Here is a 22,843-nt window from a genome sequence, read left to right on the forward strand (position 1 = left end):
TGAGATTAACATTAAGTGTAAATGTGATATAACTTATAGTTATGTGATTTTTAACCTTTGTTTATTCTATTATACTTTCTCCGCCACATTCAAAATGTGTAGATACGTAGATACGGTATGAAAAGAAGTAAAAATGGACGAAAATTTGTGATTCTGTGATTGTGAAGTTCTGAATCCTAACAACTTTTAGAATATTTCTATGTTGTTAACAGAAGAATACTAGCATAGCTCGATATTGTTTGTTGTTTATGAGTCCCCCATCTACTCCAATGCTTAGCCCTGTTGCCATTTCTTCCTACATGAATCACTAATTACTGATCCATCATAATATCTGTTGCAAAAGGCAAAAATATCATCAGATGGTATCGTAAAAATGTATACATACACATGAGTTACAAATATCATACAAATTAAGCACACAGAACATGACCGTAGCACGTTAAAGAGAGAACACTAAGAGGTTTCGATATGGCAACACCGTTTTAAATGTCATTGGACTATTCATTAGGTACGGTAACACTACTATTCTCACTGTCAATTCTTCTGTTGTATTGCTTTTTCTTAACGCATTACTTCGATTGAGCATTTAAAGGAGGCTTTTTTGAAGCTTATTTGAATACGGTTCCGACTCGATATTATAACATTGTAAGTTTATTAAATTTATGTTGTATAATTTAACTAATAGGTTTTTACGTCATTTTTTACCACTCTCAAAATCCATAGAACAAAGGCTATATTAATATAAATTTTATATTACAATTCATCAGCTGTTTAATATAAATTAATACATATTCGTTTTTGTATTCTTTTAAGATAATGTAACATTTTATAATTTAACAGCATTGTATGAACTAAAATATTCTATTGACGTATCTAAATAACACGTGGAGACTGATATTTTGTTTTAATTATTTGCTAAAAAAATTAAAATTGTAACACCTGTTATAATGTTAATATTGTATTATATTATATTGTTGATGAACAAAACTGAGTAACACTAAAGTAAAAACAAATTAAAAGTTAGTTTATTAACTTAGGAATCACTAAGATTATGATTTTACAGTTGAAATAAACTTTGCCTAGTTATATATATATTTCCTTCATCAATACTGATTTGCAGTTAAATGTAATACAAGCAATTTCATCAGCCTTTACAATTCTGTATACATATGAAATGACTATATTAGAAATGTAATTAGGGTTTGAAATATTTATTTTATCCTGCATTTAAATTCACTTTGAGACAATATATGACTAACATACTGTAAATATATGAGTATTGTTTTGTATACATAACTTAGAAGGTAGGTTTTGTAGGAAGGAGTAATTCAATTTGAATTTTGAGTTTAGCTCCAGTTCACCTTCCTCTTGAGCGTCTAGTATCTCACGCTGCATCAGACTCTCTGAGATAATCTAGGATTATCCGACATATCCTTTCCTGCAATAGCTATGTTATGAGTACAAGACTTGGTTGCTATACTGTGCTTAGAGATCGTGTCACAAAAATCTTGTGCACTCGATTGTGCACCTGATAAGACAATGAGATTTCAAGTTCACCTATATAGGTGTCTCTGATGTCGATACGATGTAACGATTCGTTTTGTGCTTCTTCGTCACCAACTTCCTTTGGATCCTTTCAGACGAACATGAGTCCACATTCCAGTAGTCAAGTCTGAGACTGCGTTGAATACTAGTGGCTGCAATAAAAGAGGAGTGATCTGGAGCTAAGCCCAACATTTAAAGTATTATTTTATTAATATAACAGTGTTCGTTTACTAATAATAGTATTTATTTTGTAGCATACCACATAATACGCAATACACAAGCTCTTCCTCCTTTGAACTTAAACTGAGCGATGCTTGTACGTTGGAATAAAATTAGCACTATAGAAAATTCATAGAATATCGTAAATAAATATTTGATGTCTATAGCATTTCATAGATATAAAATATTTTTAAATACGAGTTAGTCCTCTAATTTAAACAATTTGAACACGACGGCAAATTAATAAGTAATAATAATTAATTATATATTGCATTCTTTTACAGGGAGTCTATCTTTTAAAGCCTGGATTATACATTCTATAACATATTTCTTAGATAGTTTTAGCTACTTGGATAATAAACAATTTAATTATTGATGGTGTAAAATTGGAATGCACAACAACTACTATTCTAGAACTTGTTTTCCAAAACTTTATGATAATCCTAAAACAAACAAAAACAGAAAGAAACTGTGAAGCTCCTATGATAATCGAAGACAGTTAATATTGGCTAATGTAGTATATTAGAGAAACATAAATCTTCTGTTACACATCGTGTTTACTCTCAGGAATAACCCGTGTTGTGTTCAAACAACCATGTAAATATAAACAAAACTTCATGTCACAAAGAGTTTGTTTCGATATCAATGTTTACCTCTGCATGTTGTATTTATACAAGGTGCGGCCATGCACATCTAGTAAAAACGTTTAATTAAAGTAAAATATTTACATAACGGTCTTTCTATATTAATAGAAATATTTTTATACATTTAATGCAAATTCTATAAATTATAAAAAAAACCGTCTATGCATATGAACTAAATCATTGCAGGACTTTATAAAAAAATGGTAACATTTTAAATTGTGCACGAATCTGCACTCAGATGATAAACATTTATTATTTTTTTAGAAAGTATTAACGCATAACTTACCAAAACATTTAAAACTAAAAATATAACGTGTTATTATAATCAAACTATAATACAGACTCCAAGATGGTAAAAATGTGCTATTTACAAAATCATAAAACTCACTTTTGAAATGTTTACTAAAAATATAAAAAAATGTCGAGTTGTATATAAAATATACAAACATCAATTCATGAAAATTGCAATATTTTTCAAGACAACTGGCAGATAGGACACTTTATGCATATATTACAAGAAATTTGAATTTTAAGGTTTCTTCTGTATATTTACTCAATGCTTGGATTTCTTGTACTGTGTATGTAAAAGTAATATATTGATTGTATTGAGCAATCATTAAATGAAAAGATATTTTTCTTGGTGGCGCAATTCACTTTAAAAAAAATAGTTAAACATACAAAATCCGTGGTGTTTGGTTAAAGTAACGTTTATGCGGATTATATATTTCTCTATAAATCTATGCTATTGATACTCTATTAATGTCACATTATATATAAATGTTTTTATAAAACAACAGTATCATAACAAATTTATAATATCGCATTACAAACGAATTAAGCGCTTATACATGAAATAATATCACATCAGTAGGTACAATCCAGTCTTTGAATAAATTAGAATCGAGCCTTCGTGGTAAAGCTGGTTTATTATCAGAAAGCTAACCTTACTCTGTGACAAGGATCGTGTAATGACAGGCTTGTCACTTCTCTGATCACAAGGTACACGTTTATTGTGGCATTAAACCTTTCGATAGGAAACTTTGGAAAATTACAAGAAAGATGAAGCTACAATACATGGAGATCATAGCTTACACTTTTATGACCGGGCAAGAATGAGTAGCTGCCGCGTTTATTATAAAGGCGGGTATTCCTTTTTTCAAAACTTGCATCACTAATACTCTCTAACCACATAAGGTTATAAAGACTGTGCATCCTATAGTTTCCATACAGATATACTATACTGGTACGGGTTACAAAACGTGTATGCATTGTACAATACTATTCAGTAATATATAGTATAGTAGGTTAAATATTGCTCTAAAAAAAATATTATGTTGTAATAAGAGTCGAAATCATGAAAAAATCACAATTAAAAATACAGGTGAAATATTATTTAAAACCTGCTTTATAAAAATATTCAGGTGAGTTTACTTCACTGTTATTTATGTTGGTGAATCTAAAAACAATATTTGTTTTTACAATATAATAAATTGAAATCTATTTTGGCTATATATACCCATTAGTGTTGATTGTTCAATATTTATTAAATTGAATGTATTAACAAGATTGTTCTTACAATCCTTCCTTTGTCAAAAACAAACTTAAAGAAATAATTAAATTTGTAACCCAGGAAACGACTGAATTGTGTCGCGACTCAACACAACGCCTCAGCATCAGTGAATAAAGAGTATACGCGACGTCACTAACATTTTTTACAAGATTAAGAAGTTAGATTCTAAGTCCACTATTAGCTTTATATATATGAGCCGTTTACCTATTTCCTTCTTATAACTGTTTTGTGGCGGTAATCGTCGCTCTTTCTTAATTATTACATCATATAAAGGTTTTTGTAATTTTTAAATTTACAGCAACATCAATCAAAGAGGAGAGGAAAATAGAGTATGAAAAGTATACTTCGTACTATAATACAGGATGCTTCCTATATTGTTTAATAATTTATAGGAATATTTATATTTATAATAAGGAATTGTAAATTTTTAATATAAATGAATTGTAAGAATTGTGATCCTTCCAGCAGTGCTAAATATCTTTTTGATTCGGGTTCGAGGAATTTCTAGAAGCTTCCTTTTGTCTCTAGGTATTGGCCATAAGATACAGGTCTGGGTTGGATAGGTACCCTCCAGTTCAGACATTGTGTTTGGTCAATTTTTATTCGCCTACGTTAGGTTGATTGGATGGTGGGAGGTACTTCGAGAGCCTTCCAGTTGATTTAAGTGGGTTTTCAGGGGAGTCTTTCGCTGTGTGCTCAGAAAGAGAAGTTTGTGCTAGAAGTGATTAGCCTACTCTTGCCGTGTAGATATTTCGGTAGGAAAGTTGAGTTTAAATTTAAATTTTTTTCAAAATTTAAAGTTTGAATTTACATTTAATTAATCAATAACAGTTTATTTCGGTTTGTGAAGTCATCTGGAAATGTGTGAGGTACTGTAAAAGATAGAATTTAACATTTTAAATATAAAATTGCTTGATGGTATTTTCCTGTTCAAGTTGGTTAAATTAAGAATAGCCTACTGATAAAGAAAATTTATTTGATTTTCTGAGATTCTCTATTATATATATATATATATATATATATATATATATATATATATATATATTACAAGTTCCTAAATTTAATATTCAAAGGCAAGCAGATTATTCTGGGTAATTCGATAATCCGGTAAATTGGAAATTAACTTTAAATAAGTACTTAGTAATTGATACAACTTTGAGTTTAATTGGTTGGACATTGTATTTGTTCCTATATTAAATATTAATATTACCTTAATTTGTTTGATTTTTAATTTGAGAAGAAGTCTTATTTTATTATTTGTTTCATTTTATATTTGAAAAAGATTATTTTATTTTGAAATTTAATTAGATTTTTATTTTGAGTTTGTGTTGAAAGTATTAGCACTGAGAACTTGAAGGACACAATAATTGAATGATTTGATTGATTGTTAATTTTAAGGCTGGACATGTGAACATTGGATGGCTTATAAATAAGAAATAGTGAGAATAAATTAAAAGTTTAAAAGATAGCTTGGCGTTGCTTTATTGTTAGTGTTGATTACAATTAAAATTGTTATTAATTTATACTGAGTATAATTATTGGATTCCTTTGGAACTTGTGCATTGTTAAAATATAGGGTTATTACTTTACAACTCACTTGATCGCTCTTATACTAAAACAAAAAGGTTGTAATTAGTTTATAGAAAATAACCTTCCTATAGACACGTTACGTAATTGCGCAACTCTGCTTTGTATAATTGAGCGGACATTAAACTGGTTTACTCTGTTATTGTTGTGCCTGGTAACTGCATTGCCTGGTTCGGTGGTGGCATGGTGAATCAATTTTAACAGGATAATATTCCGAACTAATTGATAAATTAATTTTCATTAAAAATTTCTCTGAGGAATAAACAGTAATATAAAGTGACATTTGTGAACGGTACCGAACTTTAATTAGTGAACGATGTCGATGAAAGTGGACCTACTTAGTAAAGAAGAACTTTTGTTTGAAGTTAAACTTAGGGGTGTTGATCCTAAACCGGGTTCTGTGGTAGTAGAATTAAGAAAAAGATTAAGACAACTTATTAAGTTAGAGGTAGTGCCCAATGTTGTACATATTAAAGGGAAAATCAATTATAAGGACGAAATAGAAAGCGTTAAGGAGCAATTAGATGTATTGAGTGAACGTTTAGAAGAAAGTCTAGAATTAAAGAATACATTGGACATTTTAAGGTGTGAGTCTAAACTTAAACACTGGCAGAGGAGGTTAGACATTTTGAGTAAAGTTTTCAAACCCGAAGTCATACAGAGTAAGGTGATAGAGAAGTTACATGTAAAATTCATGTTAGTGTTAGCCAAGTTTGAAGAAGCACAAATTAATGAGGAAGATACCTCGAAAGCAATTCGAAAACTTTCTGAGAGTAATCAGGAATTAGAAGAGGGATTAGATAGTGCACCTTCAGTAGGTAGTCTAGAGGGTGAAAGGAAGCGAGTTGAAAATGAAGTGTTCATGCCTGATAGGGACTCTATTGTCTTTGGAAAATTAGCTAACCCGGTTGAGAGATATTTGAAGAATTTAAAAATATATGATGGATTAAATGTAATACAATTGTTGGAATTTCTAAGGGTATTGTTGAAGATTAAAGGGGAGGCACAATTGCCTGATAAGGCGATATAAGAGATTATCACGGGTAATTGCACAGGCCCTTTGTTGAACAAAGTAGTAGAATATAAAAGGCTAGGATATACAGTGAGTCAAGTGCACCAAACATAATAAGTACCTTTGTACCCTTCACCCATTTAGAGCGATTAAAATTTGAACTTTTACATAGGCCTCAAAGACATAATGAAACGTTGAGCAGTTACATTATTGACGTGAAAGAAAATGTAAAGCTATTGTGTTTTGATATTTAAGAAATGGACATTATAGAAATTTTGAAAGTGGGAATCAATCCTGAGAATAGAAATAAGCTGGTATTTGTGGGAAACCCTACTACGTTTATTGAACTAGACGAAATTTGTACAAAAATACAAAATGTCTCCTATGCAGACTATATGCGGAGGAATGACCGACCTTATCAACAATCTAGGCCTCCGGAAGTGCAGGTGCATCAAAACCAGCTAAGCGATAAGCGTGTAATTTGCTACGTATGTAAGAGGGCAGGTCATATTGCCCATAATTGCAACATGAATCAAACTAATTGAAGGCGTAATGTTAATGTCCAAGCTCCAAAAAACCTGTAAATGGGGAAAGTTTCTTAAAGGCCTCGGATAGATAGGAACTTTCCCAGAACAGGAATGTTAAACATCCTAATGCAAAATTAAGCCCCCAATTAAAATCAGCCATTAACAACCATTTGTTCCAACGTAAAAAAGAGGAAGAGAATTTTGATTTACCTAGTGTAAATGTAGAGTTTGACAAATATTTAACAGTTAAAACACTCCTGGATAGTGGTAGCAACAGAAACATTATATGTGAGGGACTGTATAGAAGATTATTGGAATTAAAGGTAGCTAAACCATTAGGTCCCAGTGAGCTTAAATGTGTTAGTGCACAAAACAAGAAAATGTTGATTTTAGGCAAGGTCAATGTGAAAATAAAAATTAATAAATTCAGCTGGAAGATAACATATTTAGTTATAAAAGATTTGCTACAACAGGCTATATTAGGTGCTACCTTTATGAAAGACACTGGAATGTTACTGGATTTAAAAAAATCTGTTTTTTAATACTTTAAACCCAATTATTTAATTAAGTTAAATAATCACAATATAGTAAGAAATTTGAGTGCTAATATAAATTTTGACATAGGTGTGGACACAGTGAAAGATCAAGTGAACAGTTTAGTGAAAGAATATCCGAGTGTGTTTACGGACAAAATAGGAAAAGCGTTACATTTCTAATACAAATTGAAGGTTAAAGACAGTACTCCGGTATATACACGACCCTATCCTTTAAGCCCAATTAAATTATTAAAAATGCGAGAAATCATAAGGGTTTAGAACAACAGGGAATAATAGAGCCAAGCTTAAGCAACTATTCAAGTCCGGCATTTTTAGTGGGGAAAGAAGATGGAAAAATTGAAAGGTTAGTCATTAAATTATAAAAAATAAACGATAAATTGGAGGGTGTAGCTTATCCACTCAGTGAACTAGATGAAATATATCCATTCTTAAAGGGGCATAAGTATTTTTCTACAATCGATTTTTCGTCAGCTTTCCATCAGATTGAATTACACAAAAGCGGTAGAGACTTGACTACCTTCAGTGTACCGTTTGGGTCTTATCGCTAAAAGAGAATACCGTTTGGACTTCTAATTGGTTCTGGGGTACTTACCGCTTATCTGAATCAAGTGCTAGGTGATTTAAAATATAACTGTACCTTGGCTTTCCTAGAAGATATAATCATATATTCTAAAACACTAGAAGACCATTTTAAACATGTAAGGATTGTCTTAGACCGTTTACGTGATAATAAGTTAACATTAAAGGCCCAAAAGGTAAAATTTTGCTTCCCTAAATAACTTGTGTTATGTGGATCGTCTTATTAATTTAAATGTCAAAAGAATTATTGAAGAAATCATAACAGTAAAGGGTATTTATCTCTATCTATCATAGTACATTGAATAGTGTGGGATATTAATATTTCGAGCTACAGTTGTATTATTCCATTACAAATATTCTTATGTACTGACTGCGTGTGCTTCATATTATATAACTCGACATTAATTTAGTATTCCATATTTTGGACATTGATATTTAGGACGTAGTACATAAATCACTAAAGATTCGAATGATTAAGAGCCATTGTAGCGATGGACGGAATTGAATATTGGAAATAGCCTCAATTCGATATTATCGACCAGTAAAGCAATCTCGATTACATTCGGATTGTTTTTGATATATTGCTTTGTAAAGCTTTAACCACAATACCACCAAGTGTTGGTGGTGTCTGTTTGTTTTATTTATTGTTATATATATTTATAGTCTAAAATGCTTCACATGGAGACTTATAGATGATGATTTTTATACCACAATAAAGTAGACAAGAATTTGCCTTTTTTTTTATATTATTGTAATCCTAAGGATTTGTTTTGGTAGTTATTTATTTTTCTAGCTAGAAAGAAGAAATCTAGAACGATCCTATTCCGTTGATATAAAGGAAACCTTGAGTAACAGCATTCTTTCATTTTAGAAATGATAAGCGAATATGCTTTAATAATACAAGAAATATATGTTCATAGTTGAATATAAATTATATTTCAAAAGTTCAAATTATATTTGCGTGTATAAGCAAATTATATGTTCATATAAAATGTAAATAGATTTGTTCATTCTTATTTAAGAAATTACTGTAAGGCATCATAAAGTGTCAGCAAAATGTTCGTTTCAGTTGATCACATTGAATGTTTGATTTGAGTTTTTGTTTTTAACCCTGATATGAACAAAAGTTTTTTTAAATAACTTGGGTAAAGAATAATTATTAAACATTACGCTTTTATAAAGAAACAATTACTTCAATATATAAAAATAAATGTCAAAATTTATAAGTTTTGTTTCATTTTGTGTCTTTGACTTATTATAATAAATATAGAAAACGATGATAAAATTATTCTCGGATTTTAAGAAAGAAAATAGTACCATGACCATACGGAAAAAAGGTACAAGTTTATTAAACAATGTACTAGAATAGCTTTTGTCTTACATAGACATTATTAGATAAGTTTGAAACTTTCTGTTTCATTTTTTTTATTTTTTGTTATTGTAAACTAAATAATAAAAAGGGAGACAAATATTATTTAATAAAAACGAAAATAAGAAGAGTATGGATCCGTTGTTACAATTTGTTATCTAAGAAAGAACAACACCACTTATACTATTTAAGAAGGATGTAATACGATAATAACCAAATAAGTATAATGTATCATGAACATTTGGATGCGATAAAAATAAAACATCTATGAAGCTGCGTCTATGTATAAAACTACTTATAATATTTATGACCTTAAGTCATTAAGAGTGTATTAGTACTTATAGGTAAAGTTTTATAGAAGAGACATAGATGTAGTTTCAATACGAGATAAAAACATCAGTTTCGCTTTATTTATGTATTTTCCTTGAAAATCGGCCTAAGAATTTTGCTACCCGTAGCTCGGTAACAAAGCGTTTCCGGACATATGATAATATTAACTTTTTTGTGATTTTTTATGAGAGAAAATTGCCTGTGAAATTTGTCGGGTTACTCATGGGGCCCCCTGTATAGATGTATTTATAAATACATATATACATACTGGTTAATCTATTTTTATAAACCTTGAAGAGTATTGGTATTACAGAATATATATATATATATATATATATATAATATAAGTAATCCATATTTATCTCTTTTATTGGCTACTGATTTTTACTATTATCTATCTCAGCATTTATTAATTGAAGTTTTGTACGAAAAAAGTTGGCGACAGGAGGTCATCTCACTTTTCAAATAAAATCGCGCATATGGTTGACAATATTGCCAGCTAGAACATTTAGGTAGAAAGATTCAATTGTGATTCCATGTTCTCACCTTAGTTACAAGACAATAGCTTAGGACAATATACTCGAAAAAATCAGCACGCGACATAGGTAAAGCATTTTTAGACACCGGATATAGTGTAGAAAACCCCTTTGTTTTCTATCGGTTAATTATATTGTCTGAGTCATCTCTCACCACATAACCATTTCAAGAGTTATACCAATAGCTATTAGAGAGAGTTACTGTTATAGTGAAATAACTGGAATATCTCACCGTCACTAACAAGCTACTTTCATTTAGGGGGTTGCCATACACTTAATGATTAGAGAATATTTTTTATTTTATTTTTATGAATGCTTGGAAGAATTACAGGATATTGAATAATCTCCATCGTTATATGATACAATATATATCTAATTTAAAATTAAAACAAAGTATTTGTGATTTATCCTGAAACAGATCCTTAAATACTGGTGGGTTAAGAATTATATCACAAAACTTACTTCAAAAGTTATTCTTACATATTTTAAGGGTGTCTTTTGTGTTGCAAACAGAATTATCTCTTCCTTGGTTTATCACTTCAAACTAAGAGAGATGTACACGTGCAAATGGAGGCAATAGTTTGATAAAAAACTTATTGAAATACTATGTCATTAAATTATTCAATTGAAAATTCAATTAGTCCATTGTTAAACACTAATTAGGTTTTAATATATACTTCAAGTTTGGTAAATTTATTTGTAAAATTTAGTCCCTTAACTAATATTAACGGTTGGCGAAACTAAAAGGCACTCAAAAATTTGTTGTACTAGTTTTATGGAAAATGTGAGATATACCTGTAGTCATAAGAGTTTTCTACAATTACAGTAAAATTACTGAATATTGCACTTATTTTGACCTTATTTTCTGGAATTCATTATATTTAACAAAGTATTTTTTAATATAACCAAACTAAAGATTGTACTTGCCAATTAATAAACTTGTCATTAATAACTTGATTGTAATCATTACCATGTCTAATGTTGAACATACTTAAATATCCATCATTTAATTGACAGCAAGATGTATTTTTTTAAATGGCGTTTTTTGTACGGTGCGTGAATTATTTAATCGTTGTTTAATAAATAGAACAAACGTAATAACTAACTATTTAAAAAAACAGTCGTGGAAACAAATTAATAGTGTAAATGGATAATTAACTTTTAAAGGCGCTTTGTTAATATTTCAGATTTTAGTATAATGCAAAAATGGGTAGAATGGGGATCTTCCAAATACCCTTACAGAACGAAAGAAAATTTTAATGATGTGTTAGTAATAATTTTAATTGCTCCATACTCCTCTTGAACGCCTACAAGATTCCCTATTAGATGGAGGTAGAGATTTTAGGGACAGAGAGAGCCCATTACGGCATGTACAGTATTTTACAAAGTACCGATTGGACAGACCTTACCAACCAGTTAGGATTACACATTGGTGCCTCTCTTTGTATGTATTTTTTTCTTTATTTAGTACAAGGTTTAGAAAACTGCTACATCGACGCACTTTTTGAGGTTTTTGACGATCATGAGCTTCATCCACCGGTTGGCGACACTTTCCAGGACACGCCTGTCGAAAGCGCAGGGAACCCGTAACCTGTCCCTCAACAACCTCCGGACAACAGAGAGCATCAGTGAACAAACCCTAGTTCGTTCATTTCTGATGTTCAGTAAGAGAAAGTGGTATTCATGAATACAGTAAACTGATCAAAAATAGTTACCGCCATGAACCGCAGAACCAAACCACCATAATCGACCACTACAGTTTGACTCACTCCATGAAATTACCATAGCGTCTCAATTATATTTAACCGGAAAGAAGGAATATGCATTAGAATAGATTAAAGGTGCTTCTAGCTGCAGAAAATGCCATCGGAATGAAGTTTTCGGTATTTCAAGATTGAGAGTTCTTTATACTCACTTACAGTGTGCTGATATGAACGATTTCACAAATATTTTGTGCTAAGTTCAATGCTCAGAGAAAGTTACTGAAATTTTTTTTTTTATATTACTGTAAAACGTAATGTATATCCGTAATAGTTTCACTATTATTATCAATCTGTTCCAAACAGTATAGCAACAAACAGATGATTTTTAACCAATTAAATTAGTAAAAAATCTGCTACCTTCTAATATTTTCCATAGCAATAATATCTGTAAATAAAGTAACTTTATTTTATAATTAAAAGTTATATATACACTTTAGAAATCTGAGATACTTATGACTTTTATGAACTACTGGCAATTTGATAAATCTTTCACTAATAATTTTAAACTTGCTGAAAAGTTTCTTTATTCTTAAAAAACACACACCCACTCACATACACATGCACACGCGCACGCACGATGGCACATAACACTAATACTTGTATAAGTACGATTATGTGGGTTAAGCTGTATTCATACAACCCTATAGGGCAATTATAAAAATCCTATCAATTATGTATGGAATATGTAAAAATAGCAATATTTCTGCAGTAAGTTCATAACATTTCTTTCTTAATAGGATCATTAAATTAAAATAGTTTTGTTACAGATATTTTAATTTTATAGCTAAAAGTAAGTTGCTGGCCTAGTGTTTGCAAAGGAAAACAAAATTAAAAGACAGAGGGATTAGTTTCTCTCCATTGGTTTTTTAGATATTTATTTTTAATTCATATTTTTGTGGTTAATTAATATTACGCTATAGACACCAGGCTTCATTCCTTAGTGCAATTAATAGTACGTTGTTAAACCTTGAAACCAAAATTTAAACATTCGCGTACGCACCTCAGGTGGCGTTAAACAGATTTCACGATATAAAAGGAAATATTCAATGTTTTATATTTTTTTAAATGGGTATTTTGTTAATAATAGTAAATTCAAGTAATTTCTAATAAGACAACCGAGTTAATATTTATTAACAAAGGTAGTGCAGTAAAAACGTATTTGAACTGCAATTTTTGCGTAAAATGTATATTTTTTTGAAATCCAATATTTAGTGTTTATGATCTTTTCATGGAAAATACATCATGAATAAGTTGCGAGAACTGACGATGCCAAGCTGAGCAGAACTGACTGTGAGGATATTGAGTGGAAACTTGAATGATGTGTTCCAGATATCCGGCAGTCTGTCGATACATGTATATAGCATGCTTCACAAAATTCCTAATACGGTCCAATAAACATGGAAATGTACCTCAATATTCCACTCCATCCTGCTAGATGCCAACAAATTAGTCAATCAGAATGAATAAGAGAATATGTATAGAAAACATGGAGAAATCTGCTAACCACCCCAATAGTATATAAAACAACTAAATAAAATGAAAACTGAAGTATTTGTAGTGGTTTATCAAATTATACTAAACATTAAATATCTCTAAGTAACAATAAATGTTCAATGCAAACAACGTAGGACTATATTTTGAGATATTTAAATCTGAATAGGACCTATAACATTAATATTAATATTACAGTCATACAAAAGATTAAAACTGTTATAAATAAAACGAAGGTTTATATAAATACTTCATAAAAATAATAAAAATATTGGTTACTTTTAGATGAAACTTAATACCAAGGCTATTTCACTGTTAAAAACAATAACTGAGTTATTAAGGTTTTCCTAATCACCATATCCACACTAGTAAAATTATTAATGGTTTTTATCACTAACTAATAATCAGCTTATCGGTGCAATTTAAAATACATAAAAACATAGAACTCACAACCGTAACTATAAATGGTAATACTGTTATATTATGAATATAAAACAAATTTGAGAAATATTTAAATCCGTTGAAACGTTTATTTTAATATATAAAAAATTAATACACAATTTAATATGTAGTAGGATATCACATAATTACATGCTAATTCATAGTTCACTAAATTTATATATATATACAGCAGTAGATTTAGCCTTTAAAAACAGGAAATAATATGTAATATGTCTATTTATATGTTTAAATATTCTAAAAACTTTTCAGTTAGAAATTCTCAACCATATAATAATACTTATTAGAGAAGGAATATAATTGAATGTGTAATAAATATTCGTCTGAAAAATGTGTTGCAAAATTATCTTATTAACTTACAAAAAAAAACTAAACATTAAGTAACACAAACTGAACGAAACCAAATAACTTTTATGATCGTCCAAGACAAGGAAAGTTGGTTGGTTGTATATAACACAATAACAAAAGCATTGGGTCCCACAGGGAGTTGTACTCCCGGGGATAACCCGTGGTGTGTCCAAACAACCGTGTAAATGTAAACAAACTTCATGTCACAAAGCGCTTGTGTCAATAGCAATGTTTACCTCTGAATGTGGCTTTATACGAGGTGCGACCATGCACTACTCGTTAAAACGTTTAATTCAAATGTAAAATTTCAATAATGATCTTTCAATGTTAAGGGAAAGGTTTTTTACTTTTAATAAAAACGTTTAACATTTTTCTAGGAATATTTACATCGCTCACATGCCCATCAATACATTTAAACTCAATAATGTTTAGATGCCAAGTCCAAAAATAAAACAGACCTGTACTTAATATATGGACATTTAATCTCCTCAAGAAAGAAAATGGCATACATTTTACACATAACACATTATTAGTAAACTATAATAAAACTATCACTTTTCGATAAACGTTTTTATCTACGAAACCATAGATGACTTATTTATGAATTCTAAAATTATATGAAAGTTATTATTGTTTAATAAAGAAGATTAATAATTGTTCTAGAAAATGGATACTAACAATTATATATAAACATTAAAAACAATAAGAAATTCAAAGTACTTCTGTATATTTCACCACTGATTGCGTGTCTTGCTCTGTGTATGGGAATTAATAAATTAAATCTTAAAATCCTTAAAATATATGATGTCCTGATCAGTGACACATCTTAACATCGAATAAAGTACGTATTCCCTGTTATTAGATAATACATCCCTAATTCAATTTGCAACAATATTACTTTTTGGACCAATTTCCTACATTTTAGATGGTATTATGTGGGGATCAAGATAAACAACGTTGCCGTTATATAATTTTCAACCAAACAAAGAATTGAAATATACAAAAGCCATGGCGTGTGCTTGAAGCAATAACGTTTCAGGTGGTTCAGTTCAATATATTCGTAGAAGTATACTGGTAGTAAATTAATAGCCACGTGATATTTTATATACATTTTGTATTAACAAATCGGCTCGATATACCACATCGTACTTACAAACTTTGAGCAATTTCCATGCTTATAAATGAATTAATGATAAAATAAAATGTACAATCCAGCCTTGGAATAAATTTAAAAAGACGTTCGTAGTTAAGCTCTTTCATTACATGGCAGCTAACCTCACTCAGTGACAAGGGTCGTGTAATGACAGGCTTGTAATATTACTGATCACAAGGTAAAACTATTGTGGCATTACACCTCTCCACAGGAAACAAGGGAACATTAAAAGACAGTGAACTAACAATAGAACTTAATAACGATAAAACGACAAAGTGTATTAAAACTACACATAATCATCTTTAAGAGTGTATTTGTGTAAAAGTTTATAGGCAACTCTCTAGTTTTGTACAACCTCGTGTTTTTTGTAAACTTCTACTAATTTCGGAATATTGAAATTTACGAGTTTAAATCAATAGATTGCTTAATGACAGCACATAAGGGAAGAAACTAGAGCAGACCATCATCGCATTCTTCAAAGGTGTTACGACTGATATAGTTTACGTTATACCTCTTTATCTTGAGAGGAGGCGGCTATTACCCATTAACGTACCCACTGTGATTATCATTCCATTCACTTAATTTTCCCCAAGACTCGTCTAGAACTAATTAAAAAGAGGGGCTACTTATATTATTGTCTCAAGTGAAATAAATCAGCATTATGGCCAGTATAACTCGCCGATATCCTTCACAAAAAACTTTACAGTATTTTGATAGAAATGTTTAGGAGGTTAAAATTTTGCATAGCCTACATTGTAAGTATGACTACAACGTAGCTATACAGTAAGAAAGTGTCTTATTTATTATTCATTATTAACTATAAAAAGCTCTAATTTTAAAGTGATTGCACCACATTAGTGTGTAAATACTGATTGTACTACAGAGTCCCTAATTATATACTAAGGTATTTCGTGTTACACAATTGTTATACCAATTATTCCTCCCTCAGTAGCCCATATATTGAAGTAAGGGCACCACATAGGTGTGTAAACATCGTGCCTATTACAAGGCTGTACATAGGGATACACAAGGCTATTACGGGTTGCACAACTCATATACTAATGTAGTTTCAACCTCGATAGCCTAGATGTTATTGTGAGGGCACCACGTGTACATAATATACTATTACGGATAATGGGTTGACTGTCTGGCTTAAAATTGTATACGGGTTAGTGACGTCATAATAACACGAAATCGTGCTATAAAATACATATCTGTTGCCGAAATATGCATTTACTACACAATTAGAGTAGTTCATTAAATATGTTTTCATACATATAATAATATGACTGTTATTTAAATTAAATTTATTCACATTAACTCAAGCCTTAGTCAAAAGCTTGATGGAGTAGCGTGACCACGTATATCGTGTTCTAATTTTCTATACAATAATGTCTTAAACTACTCAAATAAAAATAAATGTTATTGTCATTAGGATACATTATGATAAAATCTCACATTCAATTTAAGTGAAATAATTTTTTAATAATTTTTCGTTTAAACCTTGTTATAACTAACCGGTACTTACTACATTTTTATTCAGCATAGTTAATATAATTACATAGCTTTTTTACTAAACAGATATCAAATTTAGTATTACATAAACTTTATACTGTCCGAGCATGTTGCACTGTATATATACACTATTGTAAGTACACGTTTTAACACAAATTGTATTTGTGAGTTGCTAACAACTTAGTAACAGTGAATAATGAGTCAACTCCATTAATGACCAACAGTTGTAAACATTGCGTAAACAGGTGAAGAAGTTAGTTTATAAAGTACACTAATTAGCGGGCCACGTAGGCATCAATTAAACACTTCCTTCTCATAACTTGTTTGTTCTATCGCGCTAACCACGACCCCCCATTTATTATTACTTTACAGAAAAGGTTTTGATAAATTATATCTACCGCAACAACAATTAAAGGAACGATGAAAATTTAATATAGAAATAAGGAAATAAAACTTGTTACCTACAATATTGACTGGTTTTCAAAAATCTAATTCCAAAACAATACAGATATATGGCATCTTCAACTTCTGCACCGCTAGATATATTTTTTAATATTGTAGATATGCTGAAAAGGCCGTCAATCTTAGTCCTACTTTGAAAAAGCCGAGGAAATAATAATTGCCGAACTCTTAGCAGGCTGAAATTTTGGGCTTATAGTGTGGAGAGGATTGGAGATTAGGTGTGACTGAGCAAAGTAACAGACCGGAGGATATCACGTTGTAAAGAGGACTGATTTAATTACAAAATAAAAAAATCCTAGAAATAATTTTGTTTTTTTGTTTTAGTTAGTAAAGTTATGGTCATGCGTAAAAATATATAATAACTGCGTTACAACAGGATCTTATCTGCCATAACCCAATGGGGACCAATTTCTGATGTTCTCTAACTCTCGAGCTAACTACAAAAATTATTGAGAACACTAGCTTAAGTAATAAGTATTTTAGAAAAACCAGTCTAGATGTTTATATGGGTATAATAAATTAATCATAGCCGTAATACAGTTCCGAAATTTTTTAATAAGTCCCTTACAAGCCAAAACTTTCATATGGGCAGGTAAAAAAATCCCTTGCACAACTATTTTAAATATTTAAAACTAATTCAATTTTGTCTTCATATACAAGATGTTTCAACACTCTCACTATAAAATTTAGATCAGGATATTTAAATGGAGAAAGAGAAACAAAAACCATTGAAATCAATAGCATAATAAGTTGAAAATAGCACCCATTTAATAATTTGAAGTAAAACGTATACATATTACTAACATTATGAGGAAGTGACATAGGTAACTTTTTGTAGAACATAATTAACAAATTATATTGCACTTAATATTGGGTTAGGTAACGGAAAAATTGCAATATTTATAGTTATTGTGCATAACAGTGTAAATAAATTAACATATTCAAAATAATTTGCTACCTATTGTTTTTTTTCAATATTGAATTAACAATATACAATTAGAATATAAGGAGATAAATATGTATAATAATTGTAAAAAAATTGCAAAACTATAATACACTTTGTTTAAGCTGTCAATTGTATAACTAACAGACACTCGCACATACAGAGTTGTACAAAAATAAACCATGTAAGACCATTTAGTACGTAAAATGTCTTGTATTATTTACATAACTAATAATACTGTATTTTTTTATTTTTCTACAGCCAATACACAATTTTATGAAATGTTTAATTGAAGTTTAAAATTAATATACATGCAATGAAATTCCGGGTAATTTAAGTAATTTTGTAATATTTAATAATACTTCCTCCGATTACAAATCATAAGGAAATGTAAATACCACTGGTTACTTAAAATGTTAAGCATGTGATTATACAGTAATATATCACGATATTGTACAGAGAATATGCAGAATATCTCGACTTCCATTTACGTTACTTAGATAAAAGTGAGAGCTCGCAGCTGAGGGTTAGAGGAATGCTTTCTTAAAAGCTGTCACTCGCTTTATAAAGATCTCGTATAGAATGTGCAGGAAGTTACACTCCGCAAAAAGGAAAAAAAATTATAAAAAAGTTAAATTGTTCTTTCGCTTAATAAGAGATATCAGAGATTGTGCCCCAGAACAAGAATTTTCATATTTATATTCCTATAATATAAATTTATAATTGAGATTAATAATTATAAACTAAGAGATGATTATGGTAGAATGATGAAATGTTTATTACTTATCTTTTTTTTATATACTAATAATATATTGTTCAGAATTTTTAATTACACTTTCGAGCAATAATTGGAACATGGAATTTTTGTACTAAAACAAAGTATAAGAAAGTAATTTCAAATCTTTCGGTTTAAGTATTGTTGAAAACTTTCAGAAAATGTTGTCGAAGAGAAACATACATGATGTTTGTGTGTGTGTGTGTGTGTGTGTGTGTGTGTGTGTGTTTTGTTAATTCAGTTCTAGCCTCGAAATGCGTGAAAATTTTAATGCTCGAAGTGGTCATTTTGATCATAAATTAGAGTTATTTAAGAAGAAAATGAACCACCTATGGCCAAATTTAAACCCCCTATTAGTAGAGTACAATGCCGCATATCCGACCACAAAAGGTTCGGTCTTTAAATAATTACGCCCGTTTGAAGTTAGACACATTTACAATGTAGATCCTTTACTAGGGGGTTTAACATTCTTGTCTTGGGTTAGGTTGTGAAAATTACCTTAAATGAATACTGGACTTAATAAATAGTTTTTAAGGTAGTTATTGACTTTTCACATACAATGGAGGATGGTATACAAGGATTTCGTCAAAAGAAGTTAACGTGAAATATTTTTAACTAATTCTTTACTATTCAATCAGAGAACAAAAAATAAATCCTTTTGTGCCATACTGGGTGGCAATACACAACACATATCTGAAGTCTAAATTGCATATTCTGTTCATTAATACAGATAAGGGAAATGAACTGAGGCAGTGGAGAGGTACTATGTTTATTGGGGGTAAGCTATCAATAACACTTAGATAAACATATCATCCAATTAACATTTTTTTAAACTGCCAGTGTATATAAAAATAATATGATGATTGTTCTGTGTATCTAATATTAAATACGACATTAAAATGACTATAGTTTATTAGTGTCGTGAAATTATAATTGATAATTTACATCAATTATGTTAGCTAACTATGAAAGGTTACATCATTGCCTTTAAATATTGTTATTTATAACCCTGAACTTTTGGTTGATGGTAAACATTGTTATTGATAGTAAATTTACCTAAAACATGTTATTGATAAAAAATTCCTTAAACTATTCTAATTAGATTGAAATATTATCAGTTAGGTATTTTCACTATCTAACTTTGCTGCTATATGCATATTGTAATAAAATGATTGTTAAAATGGGATTGCTAAACGCAGCTATGTATTTTCTAAACTCATAAATATATTTAAGAAATAGAGATCCACTTTATGGATGCTCTAATTATTCTCGATGATATACATCTACAAGAGTTGCACCAGATTATCTGTTACCTATTCATAGCATCCACCGTTCCGGAGAAAGGCTCACAGTTTTTTACAGATTTTGTTGGAGAATGAAGTGTATTTTATAATGTTTACAATAAATAAACACGGATGGCTCCTCCCTAACATTAATTATATTGCTTACACAGTTATTCCCTTATGCGACATGAGGCCTCGGTGACGAAAACATGCACAGTTTTATCTCATGTCGTGCAGTTTTCTCCTTATGCCATTGTCTGCTACGATATTACATTAGTCCTAAAGTTTCAAGGTAGATCTTTAAATTTAAAATATATTTGTGGTTTATTAAATAATTCAATATCGGTATACTTAAATATAAACATTGTGCGTCATGCGTCATTGACACTTGACAGTTAGTTTCATGACTTGTGAAGTTAAAATGTACACCCAATAGGGGTTGGAGCTCCATCATATGTAAACAATCTTTAAGTACCACCAGTTTCACAAAGAGACTTGCAGCGCAGACCTACAATAAACTATCAAGAGGTCCAAAATGTTCATGAGTCACCGTTGAGGTGTTATCGGAATTACAATTAATATATTCAACCAAAATTGTTTTGCGAATTCTGTTACTTTATAATGGAAATATATTTTTCTCACCACAAATTTTTTTCTGTCAATTTAAGTACCAAAGGAAGTATTAAAGAAATGATAACACATATTTATGTTTTCTATATATATAAAACATAAATTTGTGTTATTATATTCTATATATAAAACATAACAATATAAGAGATCATAATTTTTAGTTACAGTTAGGTTGTTTCGTTATGAAGTATTCTATTGAATAATAAGTGTTGTATTGCTAGTGCATCTTTCATATTAAATAAGTTGTCATTCATATTGTATTCCACATGTTGAATATTGATGTTCAGGACGCAACTTATGAATCACTGAAGAATGGAAGGATTGAGAGCCATAGTTGTGATGGACGGAATTGAATATTATGAATTTTGAAAAAGGTTTTCCATTCGATATCATTGCCCAGTAAAGCATACTCGATTACATAGGGTTTGTGTTTGATTTAGTGCTTTTATAAATCTTTAATCACAATACCACCAAGTGTCACTGTGTTTGTTTTATTTATTACTCGGCAATATGTCACAGTGTTTGGTAATGTGTTTCGGATGATATAGGATGAAGGTATATATCATGAAAACAAATAATATGATTTTTATATATCTCTCACTTACTAGAGGGTTTTAGATGTTATTGATTGCTATCACAGACAACCGATGTAATGTACTGTGTACTAATGTACTATGGCATGTAATAATTTGTTTTCAGATTAGGAACTTTGATTGTAGTAATTTACACCTCTTTGGGCTAGTTAAATTTTGTAGAATCTTATTTGATATATATAAAGGGAACTTTGGTCTTTAGTGGTCTTTCAAAGGAGAAATGATTTATTATAATTCACATAACAATTACTGTGGTGAGAAAATGTATTATATAACCATAATGGGTGTATTAATCACACACAAAAAATGGTTTTTTAGGTTTTTCTGCACATCTTACGGATTGTTAAAATGCTTGTCTTACTATATTAATATTCAATATAACTGTATTTAATGTAGTAATACATTTATTTATCTTGCAATTTCCTGTTTCATCCTTTACTACTCATGAGACGAAAATCGAACTTTTCCCCAACTCTCAGTCTAACGTTTAGGGTAGAATACACTGTAATTGAAACCCATTTTGTCTATATCTATAAATAGATTGTCATTAAACATTTAGAAATTTATTGTGCGGACAGACAAAAATAGAATTTGTCCACACCTACAATGATTCACCCTTTTACTTATTTGTTTCTAAATCCCTGTCTTGGGGAAACATACATTTCTATGATGCCACACACACACACACACACACACACACACACACACACACACACACACACACACACACACACACACACACACACACACACACACACACACACACACACACACACAACACACACACACACACACACACCACACACACACACACACACACACACACCACACACACACACACACACACACACACACACACACACACACACACACACACACACACACACACACACACACACACACACACACACACACACACACACACACACACAACACACACACACACACACACA

The sequence above is a fragment of the Homalodisca vitripennis genome, chromosome 7, assembly GCF_021130785.1.
Source record: "Homalodisca vitripennis isolate AUS2020 chromosome 7, UT_GWSS_2.1, whole genome shotgun sequence".
Classification (NCBI taxonomy): Eukaryota; Metazoa; Arthropoda; class Insecta; order Hemiptera; family Cicadellidae; genus Homalodisca; species Homalodisca vitripennis.